Source organism: Coenobita brevimanus, chromosome 62 (genome assembly GCF_032717465.1).
Source record: "Coenobita brevimanus isolate Jiangsu-jjx chromosome 62, ASM3271746v2, whole genome shotgun sequence".
NCBI lineage: Eukaryota > Metazoa > Arthropoda > Malacostraca > Decapoda > Coenobitidae > Coenobita > Coenobita brevimanus.
This window is the reverse complement of record NC_137015.1, coordinates 26493298-26504229: the sequence shown is the minus strand read 5'-3', so window position 1 is coordinate 26504229 and position 10932 is coordinate 26493298.

Sequence of the window (10932 nt, the reverse complement as noted above, 5' to 3'; positions counted from 1 at the left end):
GTGTGTGTGTGTGTGTGTATTATGATAGTGTGTTGTGTGTAAATTTGTGGGGTGTTATGAACGTGTGTGTGTGTGTGTGTGTGTGTGTGTGTGTGTGTGTGTGTGTGTGTGTGTGTGTATTATGATAGTGTGTTGTGCGTAAATTTGTGGGGTGTTATGAACGTGTGTGTGTGTGTGTGTGTGTGTGTGTGTGTGTGTGTTAATATGATTGTGTGTTGTGTGTAAATTTAAGGGGTGTTATGAACGTGTGTGGTGTGTGTGTGTGTGTGTGTGTGTGTGTGTGTGTGTGTGTGTGTGTGTGTGTGTTAATATGATTGTGTGTTGTGTGTAAATTTAAGGGGTGTTATGAACGTGTGTGTGTGTGTGTGTGTGTGTGTGTGTGTGTGTGAATTAATGTGATAGTGTGCTTTGGCTAGATTTGAGGGGTGTCCCGAACGTGTATGTGTGTGTGTGTCTTGCCAGTTGAGAGAGAGGGAGGGATGGGAGGAAAAATAAACTTTTCTCCAAGTCATTCATCCCCCGTTACATCCCCCCCCCTCCCTTGCAGCTCTCTCTCTCTCTCTCTCTCTCTCTCTCTCTCTCTCTCTCTCTCTCTCTCTCTCTCTCTCTCTCTCTCTCAAGTCAAAGTGAAAAGAGTAGATAGAGGATGATAGTGGAGGTAAAGAGCAATCATCATCATTCTTTGTTTTTATCCTCTACCTCCTCATCATCGTTACCATCATCATCATCGTCATCATTATCATCACACTCATTATCATCATCATCATCATCATCATCCCAACCATTATCATCATAACCATTATCATTATCATCACCACCATCCTCCTTCTCCTCCTCATCATCATCATCACAACTACATCTTCCACAGGGACGAATTCTGTATTGGACCAGCCAGCCAGCTTAACCCAACAGACGGCACTCCCATCTCCCCCCCTCCCGCTGCCACATGTGGCAGGTCTAGTTCCTGCACGAACTAGACCTGCCCCCACCATGAGACTGTTCAGGACCACTGTATTGACACTCCTAGGCTCCAGAGGGAACGAAATGGCCGCAGCTGGAACAAAAATGGCGTCATCAGGAACACAGGACCTAGAGCTGTTCCGAACGTGAAACTACTACCACTACCACTGCTACTACTACTGCTACTACTATTACTACCACCATCACCACCACCACCACCACCACTACTACCACTACTACTACTACTACTACGACTACGACTACTACTATTACTACCACGATCACCACCACCACCACCACCACCACCACCACCACCACTACTACTACTACTACTACTACTACTACAACAACTACTACTACCATTTTACAGTACCAATTAAATGAAGAAAGTTGTAACACTACAAATTAGACGATAATGAAATGTGTCAGTTGTGAGGAGAGTAAGTGTTGGTGGAATTCAAAGACAAGCACTTAACTCCACACACACACCTTGTTTGTTACGATAGATAGATGGATACGTAGGTGGATGCATAGACAGATGGATGGATGAGCAGATGGACAGATACTTGTGGATATGTAGGTGGATGGATGGACGGATGGATAGCTACACAGACAGATGGATAGTAAATATAGTGGGCATGAATGCATAAAACCAAGTCGTGATTCAGGTGGCGTGTTAAAGTTTGCCCATAGTGTTTTCCTGGTTCCTTGGGTTATGAATAATTGTTTTGGAGGGGGGACAGAAAAAATAATCCTTAGGGCCCCCAGGGATCCGAGAAAACATGTCTTCCTGATTGTGTTTAGTTTTGCAAGCAGATATTCTACATTCATGATTGATACACCTTTTTATGTGTTTTTATAAATGAGGAATCCGAATATAGCACTAATTTTTGTATTAGAGGTAGCTAAAAATCAGTAGAGCTAATTTTTTCTTGAAAATGGTGGGAAAAATATGATATATGTTATATTCACTCCAGACACAAGCATATGAACATGTATACTGAAAAATCCTTCTAAACAAAAATTACGCAGCCTTTTAATACCTACAAAACACCAGAACGAACTTTCTATGTTGACTTATAATAGAGTAATAGTAAATTATGTATGAACAACTTTTAACAACCTCACGCATCGCTAGTGCGATTCACAATAGTAAAGTTAATAATTATATTTTACAATTTTGTCTTCTTATTTGGTTACATCTATGTGTAAGGTATCACTCCACTTGTTGAATTTAGCAGACATTACAATAATGATATCATTTCATACACACATATACAAGCATATATATGAAAAGTAATTTAAAATCATAATTATATGCCATTTCATTAGCGTTCACATTAACATTTGCAGAATAATATACAGTTACTGCAAAGTTCTTTCCAATTCCATCATCAGTTCAAAGTTGTGACCAGCTTTATGATAGTCAAACTATATATAATACCTTTTGCTTACTTCATGTTTGTAACTAAACATGTAAATAATATTTGTATTGTATATCTCTCCTTACCTGTCATTCTACCAGCTTCATTATTTACCTAACCAAGATAACATAAATTATAGCTGTACAGTATGTTTGAAATATATAGTAGTAATGAATCACTTATCAGTTCTGATGAGCAAATTGCTTCCTATAACTACGGTAACTAAAAGGGACCTTTGTATAATAAATGTTTTCTATTACAGAATTAAGTCAGTGAGTAAATTTATCTTACTTTTTGTATATGAAAGTATAGTGCTCATTATTTACAAGGCCTTGCACAGACATATTTACAGAGGGCTTTGCAGGGTAGGCCCTTCTTGGGGCAACTTCAGGCTCGACTACATGGTTTTCCACATGCACAGATTACTAGCTCATGGCACACTGCCGCTACTAATGGGATGGAAATCCACCGAGGAACCAGCCTCCCATCAATTTGCTTCCATCCATGCAAGCAAGGGTCTGGTTCGCGAACTCTTGAGTCGTGAACAGATATCCAAATACTAGGCTGGTAGAGAGCTCTTTGACAGTGGTGGTACAGTGCATTTTGAGTTGGGGGAATCCTTTCTACACTCTGACCCCGCTGACAGAACGTCTGCATCCTGAACTGGTTCACTGATTTAGTGTCTTCTCCATAGACCATACTAATGAAATGCTCGAGAGAGATGAACAGCTTCGTTTCATTTTCAGCTCACTAAAAGCCTGAGAGAACCCTTATCTTCGATTACCTGATCGGGGCACTTTCTCAGGGCATTGAAGCAAATCCTTTTTGATCGACTTCCGAATCCAGAGGTTGAATCACATCCAGTGACTGCATGAAAAAGAGGAAGGGCACTGCAAAATCTTTTACCAAGGGCTTCTACAATTGCCCTAATGCTCAAAATGCGCCGATGCTTTCCAGTACCATAACTGACAGACACTTCACAGTTGGTGAAAGATGTCGCTTCAAAGAGTGGGAAATGATAAATAAGAATGATAACAACATCAGAGTTGCAGGTCCTCACCAGAACATTTGCATGACCTATCTTCAGTGCATGAAGAATATGTTGTACAATTCGTGTGTCTACATCCTCTTGGTAGAATAGTCCATCCATGTCTTCTGGTCCCCAGTGCTTGACTGTCTTTCCGACAGCACTAGAGATATATAAGTCACCTGGGGTGCTTTGGGTGTCAATTGGTTCTTCTCCATGAAACGTAAAGAGCTATACTTTGTTTTACTGTCTCTCAAGAAATCAGTTCATTTTCCAGGTATTTTCACGTCTGAGCCAACTTTTACACGCACTCCTGTTCCTCGTAATGATCTGGTGGCATCTTTGATAGACTGTTCTCTGTAGGTGTCTCATACAATGTGGAGTGAGGAGACCTTTCTTAGCTCGCTTTCAATGTACTTTTTAAAACACAACCTCTTATAGTCTACGAATGTTGAAATTCCACCTCCTGGAACTAACGTGTGAATGATTGCCTCACCGTCCATAATGAGACAATCATATGAAATGGTTTGGTCCACGGAAAGATATTTCTCTGATTCGGTAACTGTTTTCTCCAGACAATGAATTACTTCCATTTTCTTTGAATGATACATAACTTTTTCACTCTCAGCCATAGGCGGGTAAGCATGGACCTCAAGGGAGAAGAACAAATCCAGATCACCTTCACGGGTGTTTGTTGCAATATACATTTGGCTGAAAAGTGAACTAGAGAGCTTTAATACTTGTAGCTTCTTTGGCTTTCGTTTTACTGTTGTTTTGCTTTTAAAGAACTTTGCATCCAACTGGGTTCTGAAAGTGGAGTGAAAAGATGATATTTGACTAAATCACGTCATACGACAAGTTTCATAGTTCGAAATACTTATAATAACCTTTTTTGACAAAATTAAACAAAAACAAAGCTAATATATATATATATATATATATATATATATATATATATATATATATATATATATATATATACTGTATATGTGTGTGTGTGTGTGTGTGTGTGTGTCTGTGTGTGTGTAACAAAATAAAAATGCAAAGTACCGAAATATTATGAATCGCACTAGCGATGCGTGAGGTAGTTAAAAGTTATTCATACATAATTTACTATTACTCTATTATAAGTCAACATAGAAAGTTCGTTCTGGTGTTTTATAGGTATTAAAAGGCTGCATAATTTTTGTTTAGAAGGATTTTTCAGTATACATGTTCATATGCTTGTGCCTGGAAGGAATATACCATATATCATATTTCTCCCACCATTTTCAAGAAAAAATTAGCTCTACTGATTTTTAGCTACCTCTAATGCAAAAATTAGTGCTATATTCGGATTCCTCATTTATAAAAACATATAAAATGGTGTATCAATTATGAATGCAGATTATCTGCTTGCAAAACTAAACACAATAAGGAAGACATGTTTTTTCGGACCCATGGGGGCTCATGAGGAGGTCCCCTAGGGGCCCTAAGGGTTATTTTTTTCTGCCCCCCTCCACATCAATTATTCATGACCCAAGGAACCAGGAAAACACTATGGGCAAACTTTAACACGTCACCTGAATCACGTCACAAGTGATTCATGCCTACTATATAATATAGATAGATAGAGGGATAGATAGATAAATATAAAAATGGATGGATGGATACATAGATCTTGAATTTGGCTCTTTTGTATTGTTTTTGTTTTTTTCTTGGAAGTAGTGATTTGCTGGCTCCTGGCCTTTGGTTCCTTCTTCCTTGCATTAAAAAAAAAAAAAGATATATAGAAGCAGAGGTTGACTGAACAATAAAAAGAAAATTGAGAGTATATTCGTAGATAGATAAATGAATAGATAGACATAAAGATGGATTGATGAACAGATAGATAGACAGATAGATAATTTGACATATATAGACAGATGGATAATTTGACAGATAGATAAAGGCATACTGAATGAAACAGATACTCACACAGATATCAAGATAGATATATCGACATACAGATAGAGTGACGACCAGATAGACAGACAGACAAATATAGATAAACAGACACAGGTAGATAAAGACAGATAGATAAACAGGTAGTTAAAAAGACAAACGAATATTTAAACAGGCAGATAGATAAAGATAAAAATTACATTCATTTATTATCTTTACTAAATAATAATAATAATAATAATAATAATAATAATAATATATTACGTACCAGAAATAAAAGAATATAAGTAACAAATCGTTATAAAGAGTTTTCAAAAGGAAATTTATGTATTGCAAATTAACTTAATTTTTTCGAAATTCAGTTTGTTTGATTACCTTTTTGGCCATGTGATTCCAGGTAACACAGGTGGCTCCTTAATACCTTTTCGTAGGCGATTTATTTTTCATATTTGAGCACTGTTCTTTCTTCTAATATATATATATATATATATATATATATATATATATATATATATATATATATATATATATATATATATATATATATATATATGTTGTTACGGAACAGAGAGAGATAATGAACACTTCAAGTGAGAATACTAAAATCACTACTGTCCTGCAAAGTTCTAGGTTCAAAACAAAAGAGTTAGGTAAAATTACAAGTTAAAGTTTAATGCTCAAACTAACAACTAAACATTCAGGACTCATAAGGATAATGTAATGGCAAAAAACAGGTTAAATATATGGTTAACTGCAATAGCCTCTATTAACACGAATTTAGCAAGAGTAAATTTATCTAAGTCAGCCCTGATAAATGAGAAAACCGGATAATGCTCAGTTTAAGCAAGATATATTATTACAGATACAAAATAATATTAATAATGGCTGACATCAAAACTCCACATGAATCACAAATACCCTCACCAGGCCCACGAATTAACGCCTTATGCTATACAGAACAAGAAAAAATGTAATAACACTTATACTCAAATTACACAGCAGCTAGATGGTTGGAGACTTCCTGAGCACTCACAAAAATAATAACAACTGTACAGGGGAGGACAGAGATGTGAACAAAATGAGGAGTAGATCTAAGTGGCAATTAATGCAGAGACTGAGCTCATTATATAGGGGCCGGCAGAGCTTGATACAACTTGTAAGAAGGACGCGCAAATGAAGCCACAGGGGAGAAAGAGTTGACACTCCTGCTCTGAACAACAGAAAGAACGACTTACTCTACTATAAGGGAGGAGAAGGGGGGAGTGAGGTAGAACACGGAAGCTTGGTCACTATGGAAGCCACGAGGCGAATCGTGATCAAACATGTAGCATACCGTACGTTAGAATTATACAAAGGATGATGAAATCATAGGCTATGTAACACCTCCCCACAAAAAAAAAAAAAAAAAAAAGAAATTTACAAAGGAAATTTCTTATTACTCTAAAACAATCTGTCTAAAGTCTAGATAAGCAATCTGCAATAACATTTTCTTTCCCCTTGACATGTTGTATGTCTAATGAATACTCCTGAAGAAGTAGACTCCATATTGTCAATCTCTGATTTTTATCTTTAAACTTACTAAGGAATTTCAGTGGGTTATGATCGGTATAAATGACTATGGGGTCAAAACCAGAACACAAATAAAATGAAAAATGCTGTAAACCCAAAATCAAGGCCAAAAGCTCTTTCTCAATAGTTGAGTAGTTCTTTTGAGGTGGAGTGAACTTCTTACAGTAATAAGATACAGGGTGTTCAATACCCTGATCATCCTCTTGCAGCAAAACTGCCCCAGCTTCTGTATCACTTGCGTCAACAGCCATCTTAAAAGGCTTAGCAAAATTTGGAGTAGCGAGCACTGGCTGACTTATTAGGATAGCTTTAAGTTTGCTGAAAGAGGATTCACAGTCATCGGTCCAGACAAATTTAACTCCCTTTTTCAGTAGGTCTGTAAGTGGTGATACAAGAATTGAAAAGTTAAGAACAAATCTCCTGTAATAACCTACCATTCCCAAAAATCTTTGTAGCTCTTTCCTACTTTTAGGTCTGGGAAGATCACTTATAACCTGAACCTTAGCTCCTGGTGGTGCAACATGTCCATCACCAATTACGTACCCAAGGTACTGAACTTTAGTTTGACCAAACTAACACTTTGATAAATTAGCTACAAGATTAACCTGAACCAAACACTCAAGAAATTTACTGACATGGCATAGGTGATCTTTCCAGTTGTCACTGAAGATTAATACATCATCAATATAAACAACACACCCTGCCAAACCCTCTGTTCCAACATTCATGAGCTTCTGAAAAGTGGCTGGTGCATTCTTCATACCATATGGCATTACAGAACATGCAAAAGTCTTTCCTAGTGTTACAAAACATGAGGTCTCCCTAGCACGTTCAGTCATAGGTACTTGCCAGTATCCCTTTAACAGATCAAACTTACTTATGTACCTAGCCTTTCCGATCTTGTCTATGCAATCTTCCACGCGAGGGAGAGGGTAAGTGTCTGTTTTGGTTATCTGATTAACACGTCCGTAGTCGATGCAAAGCCGCTGTGACCCACCTGGTTTAGGGACTAGAGTGACAGGAGAGCTCCACTCGCTCTGACAGGGCTCAATCATCTTGTGGTCCAACAGGTAGCCAAGCTCCTTCTGGATGAGAGGAACTTTCACTGGGTTCACACGGTAAGGAGGCAGTTTAATTGGCTTTGCGTCTCCAACATCGACATCATGCATCAACACAGTGGTTCTTCCTGGAGTGGCACGGAACACTTGCAGGTACTCCTTCAGTAATGCCGAAAACTCCTGCCTTTCCTCAGGAGCTAGATGAGAAAGCTTAGTCTCGAGATCATTCATGATATCAGGATTCTTCCCCAAACTATCACTCAGGCTCATACTGCATGGGAGAACTTCACTTGCAGACTCGGGTGGAACAGCTACGGTGCAGACTGGATTATTTTCGTCCCGCCTGTGATATAACTTTAGCATGTTGATGTGACAAAGTTGCTTGTTCTTTCTACGATTTGGTGTGGCGATGACATAGTTGACATCACTGAGTTTCTTCTCCACGAAATAAGGACCACTAAACTTGGCTTGAAGAGGTTGCCCATGCACCAGTAGCAGAATCAAAACCTGATCTCCTGGCTGAAAGTGGCGTAACCTGGACTTCTTATCATACCAAGTCATCATCTTCTCCTGAGCAGCTCCTAAATTCTCTCTCGCCAGCTGTAAAGCAGTGGACAGCCGTTCTTTGAACTTCATCACATACTCCAGCAGGTTGACGTCATCTTCCTCCAACAGCCAGCATTCCTTGAGTAGCTTAAGGGGTCCTCTTACTTCATGGCCAAACAGTAGTTCAAAGGGTGAGAAGCCCAGTGATTCATTTGGAGATTCTCTTGCGGCAAAAACAACGAATGGAAGACCTTTATCCCAGTCTTTCTGATGTTCCAAACAGTATTTCTTGAGCATCATTTTGAGTGTTTGATGATATCTCTCCAACGCTCCTTGGGTCTGGGGATGGTAAGCTGAAGACGTGATCTGGGAGATGCCCAACTCTTTCAGAGACTGCTTGAAAACATTTGACATGAAATTACTTCCCCGGTCTGACTGTACCTCCTTGGGCAGACCAAACTTGGTGAAGAACCCCAGCATTTCCTTAACCACATTCTTTGCTGAGATATTTCTAAGTGGAATGGCTTCAGGATAACGAGTAGCCATATCAATCAGGGTCAACACATAAGAAAATCCTGAAGAAGTCTTAGGAAGAGGGCCCACAATATCCACCAACACACGGGTGAATGGCGACTCAAAAGGAGGAATGGGAACTAGAGGTGCAACCTTTTCGGTCTGATTACACTTCCCCACAACTTGACAGGTGTGACAAGACTTACAATACCAGGAAACATCTCTGAAGATACCTGGCCAGTAGAAGTGTTTCAAAATGCGTGCCACAGTCTTTCTCACTCCAAGGTGTCCTGCCAAACTGGAATCATGAGCCACTCGAATGATATCCTGCCTACAAACACGAGGGATGACAACTTGATGTACAACCTCCCATTCACAGTCGGCTGATGCTGTTGGGGGTCTCCACTTCCTCATAAGTACTCCTGACTTTATATAATAACAAGTAGAAGCACCAGCTGACTCTTCCTCACTGCAAGCAGAGTTAGCTAGACCTTTCAACTCAGGGTCAGCAACCTGCAACTCAACCAACTCTTGACGAGACAAATTATCAACACTACGGGGTACTGCCTCATCTGGTGAGTGGTCCAAATTATCAAGAAAAGTGTCAGCTAGGATAACATCATCATCATCATTATCCTCTAAGTCACCAGTAACTTTAGACTTACCCCTAGTGACAGCACATGCAGAGAACACATCAGGGACATCACAATCCTGGGTCGCAGCCACTGGCTCACTAGACAACTGAGGAGCTGGACACACTTGACTTCCACCAATATCATTTCCAAGTAAGAAAGTTACACCTGACATTGGGAGTGTCTCAACCAACCCAACCATAACGGAACCATTAACAAAACCAGGCTCTAAATTCACTCTGCACAGAGGGACAGAGAAGTAATTATTCCCTACACCTTGTAGGGAAGAGTAAATTGATGGTCTTTGAGAGAGGTGAAGTTAGTGAATGTACAGCGAGGTTGGATGGTGAGGAATTGGAAAATGTGAGTACGTTTAAGTACTTGGGTAGTGTGATGAGTAAGGATAGAGGTTTGGAGGGTGAAGTGCTTGACAGGGTACAGCAGGGAAGAAAGGTTCCTGGTTTTTTGAAAGCAGTGATAAGAAACAGGTAAGTGAGCATGGAAGTGAAAAAGTTACTACATGACAGTATTGTGATACCAACTCTAACGTACGGAAGTGAAGCTTGGACATTGTTGGAAGGACACAAGTCAAGAGTGAGAGCAGTGGAAATGAGTTATCTAAGAGGAGCCTGTGGAGTCACATGGAGAGACAGGCTGACGAATGAGGATATAAAGGAGCGTTGTGGTGTGGATGTGGATGTGATAGGAAGCGTTATGAGGAACACACTGAGGTGGTTTGGCCATGTTGAGAGGATGGAGGGTGAAAGACTGACGAAGAGAGTGTATGTGAGTGAGGTGGAGGGGAGAAGAGGGAGGGGGAGGCCGAGGATGAGATGGAGGGATGAGGTGGAGAGGTATATGAGAGATGGGGGGGTGAGTTTGGAGCAAGGCAGTGAAATGGCGGGGGACAGGGCGACTTGGAGGCGATTTGTTTGTGGCCACCCCAAACGGGATTGAGGCGTCTGGCAATAGATAGATAGATAGTCCTTGTAAGACTACAGTTTCATCAGAGGAATTAACATTAGAGCCTAGAACACTGGTCAGCATAAGGGATTGGCAAGCACCCGTATCACGATATATTTTAACTGATTTCCTGTCATTACTGTCCAGAGGACTGACAAAACCATAAGACAGGAAATTAGCACATGAACTCTTGAGAGTGTCACCCACGTTACTGCTCAAAAGAGGAGCTTCATCATGAGAATTTAATTTACCCCTCAAAGCAGGTTCAGTTAACTCAGTTAAAGAATTCTGGGAACTCTCAAGGGTGGACACTAGAC